The sequence below is a fragment of the Symphalangus syndactylus genome, chromosome 22, assembly GCF_028878055.3.
Source record: "Symphalangus syndactylus isolate Jambi chromosome 22, NHGRI_mSymSyn1-v2.1_pri, whole genome shotgun sequence".
NCBI classification, from domain to species: domain Eukaryota; kingdom Metazoa; phylum Chordata; class Mammalia; order Primates; family Hylobatidae; genus Symphalangus; species Symphalangus syndactylus.
Genome location: NC_072444.2, coordinates 14,327,803 through 14,354,930, shown reverse-complemented (window position 1 = coordinate 14,354,930; position 27,128 = coordinate 14,327,803). Strand labels below are relative to the sequence as shown.

The 27,128-nt window shown below is 48.8% G+C and overlaps 1 protein-coding gene across 19 annotated transcripts in view; it reads right to left on the bottom strand.

Annotated features, from left to right (window-relative positions):
* Positions 1-27,128, bottom strand: part of HTR1D (5-hydroxytryptamine receptor 1D) — a 53,461-nt gene that overhangs the window by 8,077 nt on the left and 18,256 nt on the right. Inside the window, exon 1 of one of the 19 annotated variants that reach the window (XM_063631584.1) lies at positions 12,386-12,448. The exons of 17 other annotated variants lie outside the window; for them this stretch is intronic. The gene's annotated coding sequence lies outside the window, so the exon portion shown is untranslated. One more of the 19 variants, XM_063631583.1, reaches the window with a different exon arrangement.

Below are 27,128 nucleotides of genomic sequence, written 5' to 3'. Positions count from 1 at the left end.
GTTTTCTCCTCTGCAAAAATCAGGGTATCAAGTCTACCTCCCAGAGATATAATGAGGGTTGGATAGAATATGTGTGGGGAAGAATCTGAAAAGTTTCTTTCTTTCTTTCTTTTTTTTTTTTTTGAGACGGAGCCTCACTCTGTCGCCAAGGCTGGTGTGCAGTGGGGCAATCTCGGCTCAATGCTACCTCCGCCTCGCGGGTTCGGGCGATTCTCCTGTCTCAGCCTCTGGAGTAGCTGGCCACCATGCCTGGCTAATTTTTTTATTTTTAGTAGGGATGGGGTTTCACAATGTTGGCCAGGCTGGTCTCAAACTACTGACCTCAGGTGATCCGCCCACCTCGGCCTCCCAAAGTGCTGGGATTACAGGCATCAGCCACCACGCCCGGCCAAATCTGGAAAGTTTTAACATGGGTATGGGTGTGTGTGTACGTGTATGCATCTCCCCCATCTCATGCTCTCTCTTTCTACCTATATCTGAGTGCCAGTTTTAAAATCTAATCACTATCTTGAGGTGTAAGCAAATCAGTCTTGCACCTCAGTTTCTCTAATCATAAAATCTGGAAAATGGGCAGGGGATGGTGGCTCACGCCTGTGATCCCAGTGCTTTGGGAGGATGAAGTGAGATCACTTGAGGCCAGGAGTTTGAGACCAGCATGAGCAACATGGCGAGACCTCATCTCTCCAAAATATTTAACAATTAGCCAGGCATGGTGGCATGCATCTGTAGTCTTAGCTACTTGGGAGGCTGAGGTGGGAGTACTGCTTGAGCCCAAGAGTTTGAGGTTACAGTGAGCTATGATGGTGCCACTGCACTCTAGCCTGGGTGACAGAGTGAGCCCCTGTCTTAAAACAAACAAACAAACAAAAACCTCTGTGAAACATAGAAAATAAAAAGCCACCAAACTTCCAGCCCAGTACTTCCATTCCTAGCTGTACACCCAAGAAAAACATGTATGTACGTCCACCAAAAGATATATGCAAGAATTGTTCATAGCAGCACTATTCATAACAACCCCAAACTGCAAACTACCTAAACAAACATCTACAGTAGAACGGGGCCAGGCACAATGGCTCATACCTATAATCCCAGCACTTTGGGAGGCCGAGGCAGAAGGACTGCTTGAGGTTAAGAGTTTGAGACCAGCCTGGGCAATACAGGGAGACCCAGTCTCTAGAAAAAAATGTTAAAAAAAATTAGCGCTTGCCTGCTGCCATATAAGACATGACTTTGCTCCTCCTTTGCCTTTCACCGTGATTGTGAGGCCTCCGCAGCCATGTGGAACTGTGAGTCAATTCAGCCTCTTTCTTTATAAATTACCCAATCTCTCTTTTTTTTTTTTTTTGAGACAGAGTCTCGCCCTGTCACCCAGGCTGGAGTGCAGTGGTGCAATCTCGGCTCACTGCAAGCTCCGCCTCCCAGGTTCACGCCATTCTCCTGCCTCAGCCTCCCGAGTAGCTGGGACTACAGGCGCCCACCACCACGCCCGGCTAATTTTTGTATTTTTAGTAGAGACGGGGTTTCACCGTGTTAGCCAGGATGGTTTCGATCTCCTGACCTCGTGATCCACCCGCCTTGGCCTCCCAAAGTGCTGGGATTACAGGCATGAGCCACTGCGCCCGGCCGCGCTCATTTTTTTCATGTGGAAAATGCAAACAATAACAGCACCAATGTCACATGACTGTCACATGAGTGACAGAGAGGTAGGTGACTTGCCCAAGACCACATGGCAGTTTGGTGTCCCTCTCAGCTCAGCTCAATGCTTCTACTGCCCTGTGCCACCTCTCCCTGCCCCCATCAAAAGGAGTATTTTTTTTGTCCCTTGATTCTGGGTTCAGCATGGACTCGCTATGGCCAACAGAATGAGGCAGAAGTGACAGTAAGCCAGTGCCAAATGTAGTTCTTTAGAGACTGTGTATGTTTCGGCTTGCACTCTGTCATTGCCATGAGAAGAACATCCCTGGGCTAGCGCACTGGTCCCTGCAGGGAGAGACAAGGACATGGAGCAGAGCTGTTCCAGCCAAACCCGGCCTAGAACAGAGCCTCTCACACAACCAGCAGACACACGTGTGAGCCCAGCTAAGATCAGCAGAAATACCCAGCCAAGGGTATCTATCCAGAGGAAAAGAAGTCATTATACAAAAAAGATACGTGCACATGCACGTTTATAGCAGCACAATTCTCAATTGCAAAATCATAGAACCAACCCAAATGCCCATCAATCAACAAGTGGATAAAGCAACTGTGATTTCTACGATGGAATGAAGGATTGAATTAACGGCATTTGCAACAACCTGGATGAAACTGGAGACTATTATTCTAAGTGAAGTACTCAGGAATGGAAAACCAAACATTGTGTGTTCTCACTGATATATGGGAACTAAACTATGAGGACGCAAAGGCATAAGAATGATAGAATGGACTCTGGGGACTTGGGGGGAAGGTTGGGAGGGGGGCAAGGGATAAAAGACTACAAATAGGGTGCAGTGTATGCTGCTTGGGTGATGGGTGCACCAAAATCTCATGAATCACCTCTAAAGAACTTATTCATGTAACCAAATACCATCTGTTCCCCAAGAACCTATGGGAAAAAAAAGAAATACCCAGCCAGGTTCAGATTAAATCAGCCAACCTCCAAATACATGATTTGTAGTAATAAATGCTGTTGTTTTAATTCACCGAGTTTGAGGGTAGCTTGTTACACAGCAATAGCCAATTGATAAAGTCCCTTCATTCATTAAGTGTGTGTTTTTGTTTTGTTTTTGAGACAGAGTTTCACTCTTGTTGCCCAGGCTGGAGTGCAATGGCACTATCTCAGCTCATTGCAACTTCCGCCTCCCGGGTTCAAGTGATTCTCCTGCCTCATCCTCCCGAATAGCTGGGATTACAGGCATATGCCACCAGGTCCGGCTAATTTTGTATTTTTAGTAGAGATGGGGTTTCATCAGTTGGTCAGGCTGGTCTTAAACTCCTGACCTCAGGTGACCCACCCTTCTCAGCCTCCCAAAGTGCTGGGATTACAGGCATGATCCACCACACCTGGCCTCTTCATTCATTGAATGACTGAATTCTGTCCATTCTACTGCCCACACCTAACTGTGCCTTGACTCTTCTCTCCCCTCTCCACTCCTACTGCCACTGTTCTGTTTCAGGAGAGTGAAACCATCCCTCCTGGCTTCAGCAGTCTCCCAGCCTCCATCCCTGGCTCCTCTCCATTCTCTAACCATATCCCACCCAGAATCTTCCTTTCTTTTTTTTTTTTTGAGATGGAGTCTCGCTCCGTCACCCAGGCTGGAGTGCATTGGCGCAATCTCGGCTCACTGCAAGCTCCGCCTCCCGGGTTCATGCCATTCTCCTGCCTCAGCCTCCCGAGTAGCTGGGACTACAGGCGCCCGCCACCACGCCCGGCTAATTTTTTTGTATTTTTAGTAGAGACGGGGTTTCACCGTGGTTTCGATCTCCTGACCTCGTGATCCGCCCACCTCGGCCTCCCAAAGTGCTGGGATTACAGGCGTGAGCCACCGTGCCCGGCCCAGAATCTTCCTTTCAACTAAATCTGACCAGGTCACTCCCTTAAAATCCTCCAGCGGCTCCCTCTGCACCTGGGATTAAGCCCAGGCTTCACAGCTTGGTTTAAGAGACTCTTCGTGAACTGGTGTTTCCTTCCATCTCCAACCCCATCTCCCAGCATAGCTAGCTGTGACCTGCACGCTCCAGCAGCACAGACCTGCCTGTTCTTCTACCAGTACCCTCCTGCCATTTCCCAGGCTCCAGTGCTGTTTCCTGCTGATCCGTTGTCCCTGCTGTGTCCTCTGACTGGAAAATGTCCTTTCTTCAGTCCTCTGGCTGCCTAATTCCAAGTCACCCTTCAGAGCTAGGCTCTGGTGTCTCCCCAGGAAGCTTTCCCTAACCTCCCCCCAAGCCCAGCTTGGCTCAGGTACCCCTTTCCTGAGAGCCCACCACCCTAGCTCTCACCATATTGGACTGACTCTGACACAGTAACAGGAGCTCCTTGAGTGTAGGGATCATGTCTCATTCACCCCTATAGCCCTGACGCCTGGCCCAGAGCAAGGGCTCAATATCTGTCTATGAAAGGCTCCAGAAACTGGTGGGGAATGGGCCCTGAGAACAGAGCACACGCCTGAGAGGCAGAGGCCCTGGGCTTTAGCTTGGCTTTGCTGCTAACTTTCTGTGTGACCTAAGATAAGTCAGTTCCTCCTCTGAGCCTCAGTTTCTCCAACTTGAAAATGAGGTAGTTGGACCAGATCAGAGATTCTCTTGGTGAGCATCAGAATCACCTACCTGGAAGAGCTTTAAAAATACAAGTCAGGCCGGGCACAGTGGCTCACACCTGTAATCTCAGGACATTGGGAGGCCAAGGCAGGCAGATCACTTGAGGTCAGGAATTCGAGACCAGCTGGCCAACATGGAGAAACCCTGTCTCTACTAAAAAAAAAATACAAAAATTATCTGGGTGTGGTGTGTGGTGGTATGTGCCTGTAGTCCCTGCTAGTCAGGAGGCTGAGACAGGAGAATCGCTTGAACCCAGGAGGCAGAGGTTGCAGTGAGCTGAGATCACGCTACTGCACTCCAGCCTGGGTAACAGAGTGAGTCTCCGTCTCAAGAAAAAAAAAAAAAATCTGTTAAAAACAACAACAGATATCTAGGCCTCACCCTCCAGGGGGCAGAGCTCAGGCACTGATTTTTGAAAACTTCTCAAGTGCTTCTAAGGTGAAACCAAGATGAAAAACCACTGGCCTGGATGATACCTAGTTATCTTCATCACTGACAATTTGGCTACCTTAAAAAAAGTCAGACAGGTGAAACCTGTTTTCAAGGCCTTTGCAATGCTTAGGGAAATAAGAGGCCCCCAATGCCTTCCTGCTTTCAGCCTTGCACTGGATCTCTATAAGCCTTCAACAGGCAAGAGATCACCTCAAACAAACACACTGTTAAAAGGCAAGAGCCTTTTTTTTTTTTTTTTTTTTTGAGGCGGAGTCTTGCTCTGTCACCCAGGCTGGAGTACAGTGGTGCAATCTCGGCTCACTGCAACCTCTACCCACCAGGGTCAAGCAATTCTCCTGCCTCAGCCTCTTGAGTAGCTGGGATTACACCATGTACCACCACACCTTGGTAAATTTTGTACAGGGTTTCACCATGTTGGTCAGGCTGGTCTCAAACTCTTGACCTCAGGTGATCCGCCCGCCTCGGCCTCCCAAAGTGCTGGGATTATAGGCGTGAGCCTTTGAAGTTAACAACTCACTATATTCGCCCATGCTGTGGGAAAGTGGGTAAAGAGATTTTAAATTCTTACCATCTGGCCAGGCACGGTGGCTCATGCCTATAATCCCAGCACTTTTGGAGGTGGAAGTGGGCAGATTGCTTGAGCCCGGGAGTTCGAGACTAGCCTGGGCAACATGGCAAAAACCCATCTCTACAAAAAATACAAAAATTAGCCAGGTGGCCAGACACGGTGGCTCATGCCTGTAATCCCAGCACTTTGGGAGGTCGAGGCGGGTAGAACACCTGAGATCAGGAGTTTGAGACCAGCCTGACCAACATGGTGAAACCCTGTCTCTACTAAAAATACAAAAGTAGCTGGGCATGGAGACACATGCCTGTAATCCCAGCTACTTGGGAGGCTGGGGCAGGAAAATCGCTTGAATCCAGGAGGCGGAGGTTGCAGTGAGCCGAGATCATGCCATTGCACTGTAGCCTGGGCAACAAGAGCGAAACGCCATCTCAAAAAAAAAAAAAAAGAAAGAAAGAAAGAAAAAGAAAAAAAAATTAGCCAGGCAGGATGTCTCAAAAAGAAAAAGAAAAAGAAAAATCACCAACTGCTCCTATTATTACTAATTGGGGGCGGGGGAAATGAATTAGTGCGCCCATTTTACAGGCAAAGAAACTGAGGTCCAGAGAGGTAAAATTACTGGCTCCCAGCCACACAGGTAGTATATGGCACAGCTGGGATTGAGAGCCAACGTTCAGATATAAAATAGCCACTATTGGCCATGTGTAGCCATTGGGCGCTTGAAATATAGACCCTGAGATGTACCTGGTTCAAAAAAATATGTAAAATATCTCACTAATAAATGTATCAGTTACATGTTGAAATGGTAATATTTTGGATGTAGTAGGTTAATAGAATATATACAATTTTCACTTTTTTTTTTTTTTGAGACAGTCTTGCTCTGCCACCCAGGCTGGAGTGTAGTGGCACAATCTCAGCTGACTGCAACCTCTTCCTCCCTGGTTCAAGCAATTCTCCTGCCTCAGCCTCCTGGGTAGCTGAAATTACAGGTGCGCACCACCAGCATGCCCGGCTAATTTTTGTATTTTTAGTAGAGACAGGGTTTCACCATGTTGGCTAGGCTGGTCTCCAACTCCCGACCTCAGGTGATCTGCCCTCCTCGGCCTCCCAAAGTGCCTGGGATTACAGGCGTGAGCTGCCGCACCCAGCCTATTTTCACTTTTTAAAAATGTGGTTACTTTGAAATTTCCTAAATTGAAAAATCACATTTGTCACTCACATTATATTTCTATTGGTCAGTCCTGCTCTAGCAGTGGCTCTCAGTAGGAGTGATATTGCTCCCTAGGGCTCACGTCAGGAGTCTGTCCTCAGGGAACTGCATTTCCAGGGAGGGGGTTGGGACAGTAGGGAGGGGGTGGGGGGGCACTATGTGGGCATAGGGATGAGGAGGGGTCGGAATGGCCCCAGTAGTAAAGTAGTGGCCAACATTTATTGAGAGTTTACTATGTGCCAGGCACTGTTCTAAGTTTCTCATGTATTAACTCATTTAAGTCTGACCGCAACCCTCTGTAGTCAATCCTATTCTTATTATCAATTATTCCCACTTCCCAGGGGAGGAAAGTGAGGCTCAGAGAAATGGCTTGCCTAAGACCCTGGAGATAGGGCACTGTGGACCTAGGATTGGAATCTGGGCTTACCTGACTCCATGCTCCACCGTCTATAAAAGGTGCCAGGTAAAGTCAATTCCACTTCCTTCTTTCCAAAAATACCTACCCCACACATTCAAGAAATCTGTACTGGGTACCTGTGATATGCTAGGCTCTATCACTATCACCTGAGCAGGCCCTCTCTCTCACAGGCCTGGTGACGGCAGCTTGGCACAACCCAAAGGAAGGGGAAGGAAATGGTGACTGTGGCGCTTCTCACACTTGAATGTGTACATGCATGACCTAGGGATCTTATTAAAAATGAGGATTCTGATTCTGTGGGTCTGCAGGGTTTTGTTTGCTTGTTTGTTTTGGGACAGGGTCTCACTCTGTCACCCAGGCTGGAGTGCAATGATGTGATCTCAGCTCACTGCAATCTCCCAGGTTCAAGTGATTCTCCTGCCTCTGTTTCTTTAGTAGCTGGGACTACAGGTATGTGCCACCATGCCCGGCTAATTTTTGTAGTTTTAGTAGAGACAGGGTTTCACCATGTTGGCCAGGCTGGTCTCGAACTCTTGGCCTCAAGTGATTCACTCGCCTTGACCTCCCAAAATGCTGGGATTATAGGCGTGAGCCACCACGCCCAGCCAGGTCTGCAGTTCTGACAAGCTCTCAGGTGATGCCTGCCACACGGTGGTTGTGTGAGGGGTAGCAGTAGTGTCAGCCCTGGGATTTCAGAAGGGTATCAGGGTGTCAGATGGGAAGGACTCTTAGGAATCATCTAGTCTGACTCCCTCATGATGCTGACAGGAATTGGGCTCAGAGAGGGCAAGATACTTGCTCAAGGTAACACAGTGTGTTACAGGCTGAGACCAAGTCTTCAGACTCCCACCAGGGCTCCTTCTACTGGCTCCTGCTTGGAACAGGAATTTGAGATGAAAGACAGAAGTATCCAGAGGCTCTCAGGCCCATTTCACACTATATGCTTCTGGCATTTTCAAGTCTCCCCCCAGCTCTCATCTGAGTTTCCACACCAGGTGAGTAATCCTGGGAGCCAACTGGCAGGGCTGACCGTACTTTGCAAGAAGCCTTTAGAACTGCATCCCACCTGTACTGGAGCCCAACCTCTCTCTTCTTTTCTCCCCCAGATGCTGCACACCTGGGTCCGCAGAGAACACTTCGAGCTGATGGAGTGAATACTTCCAGGACAGAGGAGAAGCTATCTTCTCTAGACTAGATAAACAAGGTACTAACAACAGGAATTCATTTTCTTGAAACCAAACACCAAATTTGTTAGTGTTTACAGGATACAAACTTGCTATTCATCATCTGCTTTCTCTTCTGGGAGCCACAATACAGCTGTGATTCAGAGCACAAGCTTTGGAGCTAGATACAGCTATGGAGTCAGGTAGACTGAACTCACGTGTCAGCTCAGCCGTTTTTTTAGCTTTGTGACCTTGGGCAAGTTACTCAACCTCTCTGTTTCCTCATCTATTCAACTACAATATACTTAAAGCCTACCACATGTTGGCATGAGCAATGCAGATGCGGACTCTCCTCTTAGGAGGACTTACAATGGCCCTGGGGAAACGATCCTGCAATGAGGACCACAGATATGATGAGGACAACGGTGGGGCATGCAGGGACCTATGGGAAAGAAAGTAGAGGGACAGGTAGCCTGCTGCAACCCTGAGGTTTCACTCTGAAAGTGGCTTTGAAGCTGAGCGTGGGAGGACAAATAAAATTAACAAGTGAAATTGAAATTTTATACCATGTCTTGAGTTAAAAACAAGGAATTAGCAGCCGGGCGCAGTGGCTCACGCTTGTAATCCCAGCACTTTAGGAGGCCGAGGCGGGCGGATCACGAGGTCAGGAGATCGAGACCACGGTGAAACCCTGTCTCTACTAAAAATACAAAAAATTAGCCGGGCACGGTGGCGGGCGCCTGTAGTCCCAGCTACTCGGAGAGGCTGAGGCAGGAGAATGGTGTGAACCCGGGAGGCGGAGCTTGCAGTGAGCCGAGATTGCGCCACTGCACTCCAGCCTGGGCAACTGAGCGAGACTCTGTCTCAAAAAAAAAAAAAAAAAAAAAAAAACCAAGGAATTAGCAAGTGAAGAGAAGCTGGGTCCAATGATACCTATTCCACAGGATTGAACCTTGGAGAACTCTTCCCTGCAATACACTCCAAATCCTTTTTATGTATGTATGTATGTATTTTTAGGCAGGCTCGCTCTCTAGTGATGAAGGTCTCAGCTCTTGTCATTTCCTCTCATCCTCCTATTCACCTGAACTGAACAAAAGACCCCACCTCCAGCCCACCTCTTGGCTGAGACCTTTGGCTGCAAAAACACTGCAGTTCTGTCACTTCCTTGAGTCTCTGCACAGGCTATTCCCTCTATCTGCTCATCTCCCCCACCCTCTCTGGAAGTTTCCTGGTAACTAGGGAGGGACCTGATCACTTCCCTTCTCTCTACCCCACTGGTCTTCTAATGTATACATCACACTGGACTCCCCTGGACTGGAATCTCTTGCCCACCCCACCCCTGTCTCCTTGCTGGACTTGAGTTCTGGAAGGAAGGGGCAACTCATGCTATGAAGCCCAATGCCCTGTGTGTGGGGTGCCTGTCCTTCTCACCTACCATCCAGCTCCAACTTCACTCTCAAGACCAAGTTTAACTCTCCCCTCTTTACTGAAACTTGTCTTCCTCCTTCTGCCCAAGTGGAGCCAGCCTCTCTCTGTGCCAACACAGTGCGTCGTGTTTAGGATTTGTAATACACATCTCATTATCCTGCAGTCCAATGCCTGTGGTCTGTCTCCCCACAAGATGGTGCATTCCCAAGGCAGGGATACGGCTTTGTTCATAGCTATATATTTTAGGCTTAATACTTACAGATGCTGAGATTTACTCAAAGAATGAATAAAAAAAGAATACTGACAGTTTTACCTTTCTTTGACCCCTCTCTCTGTACCTCTGGCCCCAAATATCCTTTGGTCATCCCTCCTTGATGTCCCACAGGGGCTCCAAACTCAAGCCACCTCACTCACAGCAAGCCCTCCTGGGTGCCTCTTTTTTTTTTTTTTTCTTAAGACAGGAGTCTCACTCTGTTGTCCAGGCTGGAGTACAGCAGCTCAGTCTCCACTCACTGCAACCTCTGCCTCCCGGGTTCAATCAATTCTCCTGCCTCAGCCTCCCAAGCAGCTAGGATTACAGGTGCATAGGACCACATCCAGCTAATTTCTGTATTTTTGTAGAGACAAGGTTTCACCATGTTGGCCAGGCTGGTCTCGAACTCCTGACCTCAAGTAATGCACCCGCCTCAGCTTCCTAAAGTGCTGGGATTACAGGAGTGAACCACCATACCTGGCCAGCGCCTCTTTTGGCCGCTCTTTTGGAGCCATGATCACACCACTACACTCCAGCCTGGGTGACAGAGCACCACCTTGTCTCAAAAACAAAAACAAATAAAAAGACTGAGTGGTATCTGCTGAATTCAGCTTCCTGGAAGACATGGCTGACCCCTGCCCCTCTATGGGCCTTAGACGGGAACCATCTGTGCAATGAAAGAGACCTCTCAGGTCTGGTAACTCCATACTCTGAGAATCTGTATTTCTGCTCACATTCACATCACTCTCACCAAAAAGAATAGTCATCCATCCGTGGCCTAGGAGAGAAGGGATGACCCAGTGGACCCGCCCTCATTATTGATCCATCAGGTAACTGACAAACTCTAAGGAAGCATCTCTGTTTTTCTGTCCCCGTACTAGGTTCTGGAAGGTGGTGAGCCAGCAGGCAGGCCTGGGACTGGGAAGCAGCACTAGGGCTCAGGGCTTCTGTGGCTGCAGAGACATGATCTCCATCCCCCACCCACGGGCTGCACTGGGACTTACTTGTTCATGAGATCAAAGCCTTGGTCTGAGAGCAGGGCTCTGAAGTGCTTGTAGAGGTTGTTGTAGGGGGTAGAGGCCCTAGCCCCTGCCAGTCAATTCCAGCTGGCCTGGTGCCTCCCTCCTAGCCACCCTCTAGGTCCCAGCTTCCTGGATGTCTCAATGAGAAAGCCTGCCTACTTCTCCCCACCAGCGGAGCAGGACTAAAGACTGAAAAAGGCCGGCTACCCCAGTGGCCTCGCTTGCTGCTGATAAAGTGTCCCCAAATGTCCTTGTGAGGAGGGCTGAGACCCCAGCCAGTGGCTGTGTGATCCAGAGGACAGCGCAGACCCACACTGCAGGCTCAGCTGGAAAACACTGGAAGCTGGTTGCAAGCAAGAGTGGAGGGGTTGCTGCTGCTGCTGCTACTCAGAGAAATGATGGCCACTAGTGGCTGAGCTCTTGTTTGGAGCCAGGGGCTGTGCTGAGTGACAATCCCATTAGATTTGTACAGTAAGCCTGTGGGGTGAGAATTGTTGTCCCCACTTCATATGGGAGGAAACCACACCTCAGAGAAGGTAAGGGCTTTCCTGAGATCACACAGCTAGTAGGTGGCCAAGGCCAGTTTGCTAATGCAACCACCCTGACTGAGAGCCCTGCTGTTAATCCCGAACTTTCGCAGACCTGGGGACTTCAGTCTTAGATTCTTCTACTGGTAGTGTGACCTTGGGCAAGACGGATTCCCCACTCTCCCCATTTGTAATAAAGCAGATTTCTTAGTGCCTTTCCAGTTCCGGCATTATGTGATTAGCTAGGATTTATACAGAACTTTAGTTTCTAAAAAAAGCAGCTAGCGGGGATCTCACTTATTTCCACGGACCCTGCAAGGCGAGAGAATCCCCCTCTATTTGATAGACGTGCAAACTGAGGCTCAGAGAGATGCAGTGACCTGCCCAAGGTCACAGAGCCTGTCAGCCCCAGCCCGGAGCCAGCCGGGGCTCCACACCGGACCCCCTTCAACTCCCTCCAGAGAGGGGAGGTCCCTCTGCGGCGCCGCGCCCGAACCTGGCCAGCAGGGGGCAGCGCCCGGCTTCCCTTGGCGCCCGGGGCCCCTCGGGGGGCGTCGCAGTCCCCGGCCCGGGGGTACCTCCTGCCCCTCCAGATCTCGCCTGGGCGCTGGGCACCCCCAACGCACGCGTGGGATCCCGCAGCCTCCCCGGGCGCTGCCTCAATCCTCCCTTTTCTCCCGGGGCTCTGGACGGCGACCCCAGGTGGCCTCCCTCCGGCCGGGCAGGTACTCCGGGGCCCTCTTCCTGGCGCGCGCCCGTCCGAGGGCACAGAGAGGCGGGACGCCCCGGGCCCCCGAGGCCCCAGGAGGGGCGCCGCTCCCGGCCTCAGTTCCCCACGGACGGCCGCTGGGGCCAGGCTGCAAACGCGGCCCCAGGCGCTTACCCGCTGCCCGGAGGGCAGGTGCGCACACGCGGCGTACCCGCCCGATCCACTTCGCGCGGCGTCTCCCCGCCGCGGCCGCCTTATCTCCGCCGCGACCCCCGCCGAGCTCGGGGGCCGCCCGCCCGGCCGCCCCGGGGCCCTTCCCGGCTCTCGCCCTCGCGATCCCGCACCTGCCTCCGCCCCTCCCAGCGCCCTGCGGCTCCTTCTCCGCGCTCCCCTTCCCGCGCCCGCCGCTCCTCCTCGCTCCCTCCTCCAGCTCCTCCCTCGCCGGGCTCCCTCCCTACTCGGTCCCCCGCCCGCCCGGAGGAAGGCTCGGCCCCCGGCCTCCCCGCTCGGGATGGTCCGGAGCTCCGAGCCCCCGCCTGCGACTCGTAGCAGCCCCCGCCCAGCATCCGGGGTGGGTACGCGCAGCGGAAGGGAGGTGGAAAAGGCCCCGGGCCAGTGCTCTCCGGCCCCCACCTGTAGGAGGGCAGGTGGGCTGGCTCTGGGGTAGGGGTCTGCAGTGAGGTGGGACATGCCCAGAGACATTTGGTGAAAGTCCAGCCTCCCCTATCCGTCCGGGTTCCCGGTGTTCATTCCTAGTTGGATTTTTGTTCTCTTCGTCTAACAAATATTTATTGATCTACTGTGTCAGGCATGTTCTAGGCACTAGGGATACAGCAGCGAACAAAACAGGTAGACCTAAGGGAGCTTCCGTTCTGTTGTGGGGAGACAATACATTTAATACGCAAAACGCATAAAATATTTATAGAGGTAAAGGGTAGGGAGGAAAAGAAAGCAGAGAAAGAAGGTAGGGAGTGGAAGTGAGGGCTCAGGGGCACCTCCCTGCAAAAGTAGCATTTGAGCAAAGTCAAGAGGTGAAGGAGTGGGTCTTGGGAAAGACCCTGGGCCGGATGGTGTCCAAGCTGGATGAATGGGGCGGGAGGGGGGGTGTCAGAGAGGTAGGGGAGGGGCAGCTCCCAGCGTCCTTCAAAGGACAGATTCCGAGTGCCAGTCCCCAGCCACCAGCAGGTGTTTGGAATGCTAAGATGAACCAGCCTGGTTGCAGAGAACCAGGGGAGAGAGAAGACTTGAGTACAAAGACAGGACCAGCAAGAGGCTTCCACTGAAAACAGTGAAGAGGCACGAACACCAGCCATGGCTTGTGTCCAGGTTTCTCACAGCTCATACGGAACTGGCCTTGCCTTCTCTATCCTTACTGGGTTTTTTGTTGGTTGGTTGGTTGCTGGGTTGGTTGGTTGGTTGGTTGGTTGGTTGGTTTTGAGACGGAGTCTTGCTCTGTCGCCCAGGCCGGAACGCAGTGGCGCGATCTCGGCTCACTGCCACCTCTGCCTCCCAGGTTCAAGCGATTCTCCTGCCTCAGCCTCCTGAGTAGCTGGGACTACAGGAGGGTGCCACCCGCCCGGCTAATTTTTTGTATTTTTAGTAGAGACGGGGTTTCACCGTGTTAGCCAGGATGGTCTCCATCTTCTGACCTCGTGATCCGCGCACCTCGGCCTCCCAAAGTGCTGGGATTACAGGCATGAGCCACCGCGCTCAGGTCCTTACCGGGTCTTTATCTGCTTGTTCTTCATGTGTTTTGAAGACTGTTATTACTTAGGGGCATTAAGATTGTTATGTTATATTTGTTTGTTTTTTTGTTTTTGTTTGTTTGTTTTTTAGAGACGGGGTCTTGCTATGTTGTTCAGGCTGGTTTCAAACTCCTGGGCTCAAGTGATCCTCCTGCCTTGGCCTCCCGAAGTGCTGAGATTACAGGCGTAAGCCACTGTGTCCAGCCCTGTTATTTCTTCTTGATGAATTGACCCTTTTATCAGTACAAAATGACCCTCTGTCCCTGGTAACATTATTTGTCTTGAAGTCTCCTTCGCTGGGTGTAGGGAGAGGTCAGCAGCACCCGCCAGCACTGGTTATTTGCAGCTCACACAACTGCTGGACATCTGGCACACCCAAACCTCGGCAGCTCATCTAGACTTTCTATTCTGTGTCCTTCTGTGTCCTTCTGTCTCCGCATAACTCTCTATAAACCTAGCCCTCCCCTCCTTTCTTCACGCCCCACCCTCCTGGTTTACCATTTGACGATTGGCCTGGAGCCTACATCTCTCTCAATCTCTCTCTTTTTTGGAAGCCTGTGATCAATGATCATTAATAATGCAAACATTCTTTTCGTCTTAGCACAAATCCCAGGCAAATAAATCACTGGCAAATAGGAGTTATCGGCAACCACACCTCGGCCTCCACTCTACTCAGGCCCTAGGTTCTTTTCCCAAATAGGAAATAGGAAGGTTGAGCAATGACAAATGTAGGCATTTCCCAAAATAGGCACTGCGGCTCACCCCCCAGGTTGAAGTCAGGAAGGAGGAAAGGGTCCTGTCTACACAGCCGAAGAAGCACTTGCAGCTGCTGCTGGGATCCTAGCCTAAGATCCTGCAGTTGAAAAATCCAAATGGCAGAGTAAATACAGACACATCCTGGGTGTGTGTCCTCAATGAAAAGACCCTGACAGCCCCAGAAGCTGCCCTGGTCAGGGCGAACCTTGGGCAAACCTTGTATGGCATCTCAGCACCTTCTAACAAAACATCTGCTAACAACGTTGAACGATGCAAGCCACTGGAGATGGTAAATGACACTGGAAAGCTGGCTGAAGGAAAAGGCTGGGTCTGCTGGAGAGGGTTCACTTCAGCTTCTGAGCCCTTACCCTGGGCCCGTGGATGTGTTAAGCACAGTCCTTGCTCAAGAAGCTCACAGTCCCCAAGGGAAAACACACACACACAGTTAAGCACAGCACAGTGGGGAAGACCAGGAGAGAGGTAGCAGGGGGCGCATGGGGCTCAGAGTGGAGCACCTGGGAGGTGGGCAAGCAGTCAGGAAGCAGCTGGGAAGGGTACCCCGTGCTGAGTCTTGAAGGATGAGTGGGAGGCATCTAAGCAAAGAAAGAGCAAGGGACGTGGAGAAGTTCCCTGGCAGAAGGAATACTTGTGCAAAGGCACAGAGGCTAAAGAGAATTCAGTTAGGGCCACTGCAAGTCTTTTGGTATTACTAGAGTTGTGGAGAGTGGTTGACATGAGGCTGGAGGAGTAGGAAGGGGCCAGCATATAAAGAGCCTTGAATGCCAGAAAAAGGAGCTGGACTTTATCCTTAGAGTGATGGGAGCCAGGGAAGGGCTTTGAGCAAGGGAACAACATGATTAGACAGGACAGATTGCTAATCCCTGATGCCCTGAAACTTAATACCCAATTTTTCCTATCAATTGCCCAAGATCCCTCTTAAATTATACCCAATCTATTTATTTGAAAGCTTGGTTTTTCTCAGTTTCTTACCCTATATATGCATCTCAAAAATTTGTACTGCCGTACTCCAGCATCAGAGGAAAAGCACGAAACTCTAGGAACTTGTATGTGTGAAACAAAGTGGCTCACTAAAAGCTCAGAATTATTTTGAAATCTCATTTTTATTTTTAAAATCTACAAAATTTTTTGTTTTACTCTATCAATGTTTAATAGAAATAAAATATTTCAAGTTACTCACCATTGAATAAACTTGACACTATTGGGGGAAAAAAAGTATAAATCCAGTGATCAGACTGGGTCTGAATCTCAATTTTGCTGTTTAATAGCTGTGCAATCCTGGACAAGTTATCTAAATTCTGCGAGCCTCATTCTGCCCATCTGTAAAATGGTCACAATTAAGCATACTTATCTCATGGGGTTAGTTATCATAAGGGCCAAATTGAAATCATGCATCTGAAGTACACAACACAGGATCTTGCACACAGGAAGCTCTTCAGGAGTGTTCCCTATGACTCTACTTACAGTTGGGATGCCACACTTTTCATAATGATTTTGTGTTTACCTCCCCTAATATTATGAGTTTGTAGAGGCCAGCTTGTGTCTTACCCACCTAGGTATCCCCAGTGCCTAGCACTGAATCTGGTACATTGTAAGCATTCAACCAAGGATGGATGGATGGATGGATGGATGGATGGATGGATGGATGGGTGGATGGATGGATGGATGGATGGATGGATGGATGGATGGATGGATGGATGGGTGGGTGGATGGATGGATGGATGGATGGATGGATGGATGGATGGGTGAATTAATGAAAAAAGAAGACACCCAGCCACTCCTATGCCCATAGAGTCCCCCTCTGCTTCAGAGGTGGGAGTCAGCCTTGTTCTTTTTTAAAGAGGGTTAAATGAATCATGTGTCTAGGGACAAGTGTCTGGGGCAAGATTTGTCATTAGACAGTCTGTGGTTTGCAGTTTCTTCAGGGGAGAGCTGTCTAGACAGAAGGGAGGAACAAGGACTGCATGGGAATCAGGATCCTGGGGAGGGCTTCTCAGGGAATAGGAAGCCCAGGCTTCTCGCTCTTTTTTTCTTCCTCATCACTCAGGATCTGGCTGAGAAAATTTGCTACCTGCCCCTAGCAGTGGAAATAGGTTCATAGCTTTTACCTGAGGATGACAAAGAGGGGTACAGCAAACCCCTCACTAGCTAGCAACAGGGTAAAGTTTTTTATTTGCTTTTGTTTTTGTTTTTGTTTTGAGACAGAGTCTCATTGTGTTGTCCAGGCTGGAGTGCAGTGGTGCGATCTCGGCCCACTGCAACCTCTGCCTCCCAGGTTCAAGGGATTCTCATGCCTCAGCCTTCCAAGTAGCTGGGATTTACAGACACGTGCCATCACGTCTGGATAATTTTTTGTAGTTTAGTAGAAATGGGGTTTCACCAGGTTGCCCAGGCTGGTCTCGAACTCCTGAGCTCATGTAATTCACCCGCCTAGGCCTCCCAAAATCCTGGGATTACAGGTGTGAGCCACCATGCCTGGCCTTTGTGTGTGTGTGTGCGTGTATGTGTGCCAAGCACTGCACTAAGGGCCTTACATGCATTCTCCTCTCCATTGCCCTGTGGGGAAAGTACTATTGTGTATTTCCGCTCTATAGATGAAGGAACAGACTCAGATTAAGTAAATTTCTCTTGCAAGGGTAGTGACAGGACAAGGTCCTCAGTTACATCGGACTCCCCATGAATCAGGTGTCTGTCTAGTCAACAAATAATTTGAGCATCTTCTCTTTACACATTGCTGTGGCAAGTGGGGTGGGCCAGTAAGGATAAGTAAGATGTGATTTCTACTTTGAAGAAGTTTCTAACTTGAAGACAGAGATGAAGGCTTCCTTATCTTTGTATTCCCAGTTCAGGGCCTGGCAATACAGTGACTGTTGAATAAAGCACAGGTTGTTAGAGCTAGAAGGGTCTTTGGAGTTTGAGTGTATTAATCCTGTTAATTTATAATTGGGAAAACTGAGACCTAGAAGGAGGAACTACCTGGAAAACACAGTTAGGAGAGGAGCTTGGGCTCTGCAGCCAGCCTACTTAGTTTGAATCTCAGCTCTACCAATTATTAGCTGTGTGACTTTGAGTTGGTCACTTAACCTCTCTGATTCTCAGCTTTCTTGTCCAAGAAAGAGGAATAAAGTTGTGAGAATTAAGTGAGATCATCCATGCATAGGGTTTAGTATCATCCTCATTATTATTATTATTATTTGAGATGGGGTCTTATTCTGTCACCCAGGCTGGGGTGCAGTGGCACATTCTCAGCTCACTACAACCTCCACTTCCTGGGCTCAAGTGATTCTCCTGCCTCAACCTCCTGAGTAACTGGAACTACAGGCACATGCCACCAAGCCTGGCTAATTTTTTATATTTTTGGTAGAGATGGGGTTTTGCCATGTTGCCCCGGCTGGTCTCAAACTCCTGAGCTCAAGTGATCTGCCCACTTTGGCCTCTGAAAGTGCTGGGATTACAGGTGTGAACCACTATGCCTGGCCCATTATTATTATCATTATTTTATTTTATTTTTTTGAGAAAGGGTATTCGGGGAACCTGCCCCCAGTATTTCAACATAGGTTCTTTCTATTTTCCCTAAGTGTTGGCTGGCCTGAGAAATAAAGAGGAAGAGTACAAAGAGAGGAGTTTTACAGCTGGGCCACTGGAGGTGACATCACTTATCAGTAGGTCTCTGATGCTCACCTGAGCCGTAAAACCAACAAGTTTTTATTAAGGATTTCAAAAGGGGAGAGGGTGTACGAACAGGGAGTAGGTCACAAAGATCACATGCTTCAAAGGGCAAAAAGAGAACAAAGCTCACATGCTTCTGAGGAAACAGGGCAAGGACAAAAGCAAAGATCACAAGGCAAAGGGCAAAATTAGAATTACTGATGAGGGTCTACATTCAGCTGTGCACATATTGCCTTGATAACCATCTTAAACAACAGAAAACAGGGTTTCAGAGCAGAGAACCGGTCTGACCTCAAATTCACCAGGGTGGGGTTTTTTCCCTACCCTAATAAGCCTAAGAGTACTGCAGGAGACCAGGGTGTATTTCAGTCCATAGGACAGACACTCCCAGAGTGGCCATTTATAGACCTCCTCCCAGGAATGCAATTCTTTTCCCAGAGTATTAATTATCAATATTCCTTGCTGGGAAAAGAATTTAGCAATAGCTCTCCTACTTGCACGTCCGTTTATAGGCTCTCTGCAAGAAGAAAAGTATGGCTCTTTTTGCCCGACCCCGCAGGCAGTCAGACCTTATGGTTGTCTTCCCTTGTTCCCTAAAAATTGCTGGTTATTGTTCTTTTTCAAGGTGCACTGATTTCATATTGTTCAAACATACATGTTTTACCATCAATTTGTACAGTTAGATACAATTATCACAGTGGTCCTGAGGTGACGTACATCCTCAGCTTACGAAGATAACAGGATTAAGAGATTAAAATAAGACAGGCATAAGAAATTATAAGAGTATTATTTGGGAAGTGATAAATGTCCACATTAAAATGAAATCTTCACAATTTATATTCAGAGATTGAAGTAAAGACAGGCGTAAGAAATTATAAAACTCTTAATTTTGGGAACTCATATATGTCAATATCAAAATGAAATCTTCACAATTTATGTTCCTCTGCCACGGCTCCAGCTGGTCCCTCCATTCGGGGACCCTGACTTCCCGCAACAAAGGGGTTTTACTCTGTCATCCAAGCCAGAATGCAGTGGCTCAATCATAGCTCACTGCAGGCTCAAACTCCCAGGCTCAAGCAATCCTCCTGCCTCAGCCTCCCAAGCAGCTGGGACTACAGGCACATGCCACCACAACTGCCTAAATTTTAAATTTTATGTAGAAATAGGATCTCCCTATGCCCAAGCTGGTCTCAAACTCCTGGACTCAAGAGACCCTCCCACCTCAGCTTCCCAAAGTGTGGGATTACAGGCATGAGCCACCACACCCAGCATGTGTGGGGTTTAGCATAACACTTAGCACACAATCCCACAATACATTTTGCTCTGATTACTATTAAACAATTACACAGTGAGTTAGTAACTCAGGGCTTCCTGACTCCCAGTCCAGTGCTCTTTACAGCTCCCCAAGGTTCCTGCATCTACTGGAGTATAATCAGGGGAGGTGTGGGGGTGGTATGTGTGTGATCACATGTCCGCTGTCCTTGGGGACAAGTGCCTTGTGACCCCGAGCCCATATCTCAGTGCCTCTCGCCATGCCTCTTCCCTGTCTTTGAAGCCTCCTCCGTTCTCCCCTGTTGACCAGAGTCCAGAGACTCACCCCTAAATGAAACACGCAATGAAATGCCTGATAACATCCTTTCACCTCCCATTGCAATTTCCTCTGGGCCAGATGGGGTGAGGCTGAGCCTGGGAAGGAACCAACAGGAAATTCCCAGGGAGCAGCAAGGGATGGATGTCCAAGGGCAGTCAGCGATACTATCTCCAGCATCGAGTCTCCGAGCCAGGAAGAGACAAGTCTTGCAGGAGAGGTTTTGCTGTTTGTTTTCCTTGGGCTTGACTTCTAACAAGAGAATTTAATTAAGAGCTCGATTGCCTCTCCTGGGGAATAGGAATCCAAGGGGATGGCAGAGCTGAGGCCGGTGGCCGAGGGGAAGGGAGGGAGGGGCCTCTTTGGACTCAGATTGAACTGTGATGGGCTTAAGCTGCAGCAGAGAAGTTTGGCTCACAGGGGTCTTTTGGTCTAATCCCAAAACAAGACTCTTCTCCTATAGGAACTTGTAAGTTTTAGATTCTGTGGTGCAAATTAAAAAACATTTAAACCAGTCAAGGAAACAGGCAAAGTTTGATATTCCCAATTGTTCCCACTCACACTGTTAAAGAAAAAATTATTCTTATTAATAATAAGGCAATGGTGGGCTGGGCACGGTGGCTCATGCCTGTAATCTCAGCACTTTGGAAGGCCGAGGCAGGTGGATCACTTGAGGTCACGAGTTCGAGACCAGCCTGGCCAACATGGCGAAACTCTCTCACCTGGGCCTCCCAAAGTGCTGAGATTGCAGGCATGCACCACACCACACCTGGTTCCCCCGGACCTAGAAGGAGGCCTGCACACATTAGACCCACAGTAAGTATTGTTTCCTGAATGAATAAAATAATATAAAGCAGGCTTATTAGTTTCCTCACAGAACTATGTGAGGTTTCCAGCTTGTTCACATCCCAACTCCTCCCTCCCTTGCTCATCTGCGAAATGGGCATAGTAAAAGTATTTACCTGTGTTGGCAGGCGCGTGTGAAACCATGCCGATAAAGTGTTTAGCATGGGGCCAGGTGCATAGTGAGTGCCCCAGAAAAATCAGGGGGTTGAATAGACAGTAAAGGTTTACTCCACACTTGTGTGTGATATGGAGAAAACTCCAGAACTCAGGTATAGGATGCAGGAAGACAAGGGTCTGCAATGGGGGAGTCCAGGCAGGAGGCTGTCATGAGAGGTGTAGGTCCTGACTCCAGGCAGTGGTGTGGGGAAAAAGATGAGGAGACAAAAATTAGGACTATTTCTGAGAAGTTCACTAGTTTTTTGTTTGTTTGTTTTGTTTTGTTTTGTTTTGTTTTTTTGAGACAGAGTCTTGCTCTGTCACCCCGGCTGGAGTGGGTGATCTCGGTTCACTGCAACCTCTGTCTCCCGGATTCAAGCGATTCTCCTGCCTCAGCTTCCCGAGTCGCTGGGACTACAGGTGTGCATTACAATGCCCAGCTAATTTTTGTATTTTTAGTAGAGATGGGGTTTCACCATGTTGGTCAGGCTGGTCTCAAACTACTGACCTCAAGTGATCCTCCCACCTCGGCCTCCCAAAGTGCTGGGGTTACAGGCATGAGCTACCATGCCTGGCTGAAGTCCACTAGGTTCTAACAGGACTGATCCCAGACTTAGGGAGAGACACAGAGAGCATCCTCAGATAACCCCACCACCTACCAGTCTTGTAAGTCACCCCCCATGTATTGGGCTAACAGAGTATTCCAGGACAACACTCCTCTGAACATTTCAATCAATAAGAGAAGGCAAACAGGGAAACAGAGGAAGCTGGAAAGGTGACAAGCACTGCTTCCCTCTCTGCTATGTTCTTCCGCACCAGGCACAGCACTTAAGTAGTTCCTTAATTAATCTACACAACAGCCTTTGGGGTGGGGATTATCATGCCCATTTTATGGATGAACAATCTGAGCCTCAGAGGACTGAAAAAGCTCTCCCCAGATTATCTTGGGGAGCTGCAAAAAAAAAAAAAAAGAGCCACCTATTAACAGGGGATTACTGGATACCAGGAACTGTCTTCAGAAGTACTTTGCATATGAAGTCTCCCAGTCCACCCGTGAGGTCTGTGTACTTTGTAATCCCCATTTTACAGTTGAGGAAATAGCACAAGAAGGGTGGACACTTGCCCAAGGTCTCATGGCAAATAAATGACATTGCCAGGATTCCAGTGTAGGGAGCTGGCTCTGGGGCCCACATCGCTTGGTCTGAGTCTGTTTCTCCAGCTATGAAATAGGAATCGTAGGCTGGGTGCAGTGGCTCATGCCTGTAATTTCAGTACTTTGGGAGGCCAAGGCAGGTGGATCGCTTGAGCCCGGGAGTTTGAGACCAGCCTAGGCAACAGGGTGAAACCCCATCTCTACAAAAAAATCAAAATTATCCAGGTGTGGTGGTGTGCACCTGTAGTCCTAGCTATTTGGGATGCTGAGGTGGGAAGATTGTTTGAGCCCAGGAGGTCAAGGCTGCAGTGAGCCATGATCACGCCACTGTACTCCAGCCTGGGTGACAAAGCGAGACCTTGTCTCAAAAAAAAAGCAATAGTAACATCTACCTTTATAAAATTGAGGTTAAAGGAGCTTAGGGAGAGTAGCCAGCAGTGTGCCTGGCGCCACTGACAGCTCTGAAAATTTACTTCCCTGCCTTTCTCTTCATTGTACCCCTGAAGTGCACAAGGGCCTTGTTCTTGAAGGGTTTTCCTGCTGAGTGCATGCATGTTACATTCTCATTATAGAGAGGAATCTGGTAAGGAGTGGGTTCTTTCTCTATGTTGAGTTGAGCAGAGAGAAAAAGGGCTGATGTGGTAAACCCACACACATACCAGTCTCATCACCTTGCAGTCTCATCATACCACTCCCACAGGGACCCGGCTAAGCTGAAAAGCAGGACTGAATTCTAAAAAGTGGCTTGGAAAAAAATAATAATAATACATGAATGCTGCTTCTAAATTTAACCTTCAGATATTGTAGAAAGAGCAACTCTCATCTCTCCAAAGACAAGACAGTTTGACAGTCTCTGAAATTCAAGGGAACTTTCTGGAATGGATAATTAACAGACACATTTGAGATTCCTGAGCATCCTTTCAAAATCTCAGGTATTCTTTTCAAAACATAAAGAACCTCCAAATTCCATGTAGAAGTAAACATTCAGGCCAGGCGCGGTGGCTCACGCCTGTAATTCCAACACTTTGGGAGGCAGAGCGGGGAGGATTGCCTGAGGTCAGGGGTTCAAGACCAGCTTGGACAACATAAGGAGACCTCGTCTCTACAAAAAATAAAAAATTAGCTGAGTGTGGTGGCATGCACCTATATAGTTTTAACTACTCAGGAGACAGAAGCAGGAGGATTGCTCAAGCCCAGGAGTTAGAGGCTGCAGTGAGCTATGCAGTGAGCTGAAGTTCAAGACCAGCCTGTGTAACAGAGTGAGACCCTATCTCTAAAAAAAAAAAAAAAAAAAAAAAATTCAAAAGATAATTTTGGTCCAGGCCTGGTGGCTCATGCCTGCAATCCCAGCACTTTGAGGCCAAGGCAGGTGGATCACCTGAGGTCAGAAGTTTGCGACCAGCCTGGCCAACATGGCGAAACCCCGTCTGTACTAAAAATACAAAAATTAGCCGGGTGTGGTGGTGCACTCCTGTAGTCCCAGCTACCTGAGAGGCTGAGACAGAATCGCTTGAACCCAGGAGGCGGAGGTTGAAGTGAGGTAAGATCAAGCCACTGCACTCCAGCCTGGGCAACAGAGTGAGACTCCATCTCAAAAACAAACAAACAAAAAGGATAATTTTGAATTAGAGTTGATATTCACCAGTCAGACTGGAGAATTTAAGAAAGATTGATAATATTGAGTATTGGCTAGGGTGCAAGGAAATGCCCCAAGATTAACTACTGGCAGAAATGCATATCCAGGCAGTCTTTTTTGGAGAACAATTTGGCAGCATCTATCAAAATTGTAAGTAAGCATGCCGTTTGGTAATTTTATTGCTAAATATCATCTTAGAAAAATACCCTCCTAAATGCACACAGCTGAATGTTTATCATAGTGAAAAAAACCGAAAATGCCCTAAATGCCTTTGAATTGCCTTTGGTTAAATAGATGATACTGTATCTACATTACGAACAACCATAAAGAAATTAAAAATAACTCGGTAGATTTCTATATATCGATATGATAATTATCTGTGCTAAGTATGGTAAGTTTCTAGCATTTAGCTAGAAAAGTAATCCTAAAAAGAATCATAGCAAATTGCTAACAGTGGCCAGCTGCAGGCAGAAGGGGATGGGGCTAGTGCAAGGAACTTTCCCTTTTATTCTCCTATGTACAGTATTGTTGGCATTTTTTTACAGGCATGTAATTTGTATGATTTAAATAAAATAAACATATTTGAGGGACTGAGGCAGGAGGATCACTTGAGCCCAGGAGTTTGAGACCAGCCTGGGCAACTTAGGGAGACTCTGTCTCTACAAAAAAAAATTTTTTTTTTTTGAGATGGAGTTTCACTCTTGTTGCCCAGACTGGAGTGTAATGGCGCCATCTTGACTCACTGCAACCTCCACCTCCCAAGTTCAAGCAATTCTCCTGCCTCAACCTCTCGAGTAGCGGTGATTACATTTGCTCGCCACCACGTCTAACTAATTTTTGTATTTTTAGTAGAGACTGGGGTTTCACCATGTTGACCAGGCGGGTCTTGAACTTCTGACCTCGGGTGATCGCCCGCCTCTGCCTCCCAAAGTGTTGGAATTACATGTGTGAACCACTGTGCCCGGCCTAAAAAAAATTTTTTTTTTTTTTTTTTTTTGAGACGGAGTCTCGCTCTGTCGCCCAGGCTGGAGTGCAGTGGTGCAATCTCGGCTCACCGCAAGCTCTGCCTCCCGGGTTCACGCCATTCTCCTGCCTCAGCCTTTCCGAGTAGCTGGGACTACAGGCGCCCGCCACCACGCCCGGCTAATTTTTTGTATTTTTAGTAGAGATAGGGTTTCACTGTGGTCTCGATCTCCTGACCTCGTGATCCGCCCGCCTCGGCCTCCCAAAGTGCTAGGATTACAAGCGTGAGCCACCGCGCCCGGCTATTTTTGTTTCAATAAATGTGATAACTGAGGCTCAAAATGGGGGAGACCTTCTCAAAATCACAAAGCAAGTCATCCCTTGAGTTAGTGGCTCCTCCCCTCCTGCCCCAGGAGCTAGGCAAAAAAAAAAAAAAAAAAAAAAAAAAAAAAGCTTCCCCCTTTTTACCCCTCAGCCTCCTCCAGATTGGACCAGCTGTGAGCATCACAGAATTAAACTTCAAATATTCTAAAGCAGCTCCAAAAACTTTTCCTCCCATGTGGAGGAAGAGCATCCTTTGAGAAAGATGCTAAATTGCCTTAATTATATTTCTTTCGAAGGCAAGACGTGCCCATCTCCTTTCGTGGTAGGGGGTGTGGATGCATGCTGAGCACAAATATAAATCAACCCCAATACAAACACAATTATTAGGTCTATGCCTGCCTCATAATCTTGAAAAAGAAGGAGCAGGGTGCCCATGGGGTGGGTGGCAGGTCAGCTCCAGGGCTCCTCTTGAAACTGGGTTCTCACTGGAGCATGCTGGGGCCGCAGTGGACACCGACTTTTAACAATGGGGGCTGGGGAGTGGAGAGCACAGTGCTATACTGGGGAGAGCTGCAGGAGTGGGGGCCCCAGCTAGGACAGTGCTGGCCCCATGCAACAGCAAGGCTGTAAAAGTCACAGCAGGCTGGGCGCGGTGGCTCACACCTGTAATCCCAGCACTTTGGGAGGCCGAGGCGGTCGGATCAAGAGGTCAGGAGACTGAGACCATCCTGGCTAACTCGGTGAAACCCCGTCTCTACTAAAAATACAAAAAAAAATTAGCCCAGCATGGTGGCCGGCGCCTGTAGTCCCAGCTACTCGGGAGGCTGAGACAGGAGAATGGGGTGAACCCCCAGGGGGCGGAGCCTGCAGTGAGCCGAGATGGCGCCACTGCACTCCAGCCTGGGCAACAGAGCGAGACTCCGTCTCAAAAAAAAAAAAAAAAAGTCACAGCAGCACTGGAACCCACTGGAACTTTCCAATGAAAGTTTTGGGTTTTCATAGAGGAAACAGTATACGTGCTAAATCAGACAGCTCTAGATTCAGACCCTGGCCCTGGCAAGCTATGTGACTTTGGGTAAGATATGTTACCTTCTCTGGGATTTCCTCTTCCGTAAGATGGGGATAGTCATACCTACTTCATTCAGGGGCGGAGAGGTGATATGTGTACAGCTCTTGAGGCCAGGCATAATCAAATGCTTAATATTTGGCTATTGTTATTGTTATTTTTAAATTATTATTATCTTTTTTGAAACAAAGTCTCACTCTGTCACCCAGGCTGGAGTGCAGTGGCATGATCTCAGCTCACCGCAACCTCCGCCTCCCAAGTTCAAGTGATTCTCCTGCCTCAGCCTCCCGAGTAGCTGGGACTACAGGCACCCACCACCATACCCTTTTTGTATTTTTAATAGAGACAGGCTTTCACCATGTTGGCCAGGCTGGTCTCGAACTCCTGACCTCAGATGATCCACCTGCCTCAGCCTTCCAAAGTGCTGGGATTACAGGCGTGAGCCACCGCGCCTGTCCTGGCTCTTGTTATTATTTTCTGTTTGTATTCACCCATCCATTCCTGAAAAGCCTAGAGTTGACCCTGCATGGTCTTTCTGTCTCATTTCTTGCTTCTTAGGCAGGAAGAATGCAGAGAAGAGATGAGGCAATTTGTACAAAGGACAGCAACTGTATCCATGTCCCAGAAGGAAATCTACACAACCTTGAGTAAGTGCCTTCACTCTCTTGGGACTCAGTTTCCCCATTTATAACACAAGGTCTAGAGGACATTTCAGCTCTGACCACTTGGTGGGCCTTTTGGTTTTGTTTTGTTTTAAGAGGCAGGTCTCTTTCTGTCACCCAGGCTGGAGTGCAGTGGTGCGATCACGGCTCACTGGAACTCCTGGACTCAAGAGATCCTCTTGCCTCAGCCTCCTAAGTAGCTGGGATTGCAGGTGTGAGCCACTGTGCCTGGCTCACCTGGTGTTTTATGCATAATGACAGCACCAAGTTTGTCCTGCTGGGCTGCCTCCAGAGCTTATGTTGAGGGGGTGACAGGGGGACAGCAGATCAGGGAGGAGGGACCCCTAAACCCTTGCTTATCACTTACAAGAGGGTGACTGAGACCATTTAGGGATGGGCTGAGGATGAGAGTGATTCTCTAGCAAAAAAAAAGACTTGGTGTGTGCTAGGCGGTGTCCAGGAACTGATGGGACCATCGATGATGGTGGCAGCTTCTATTTTTTGA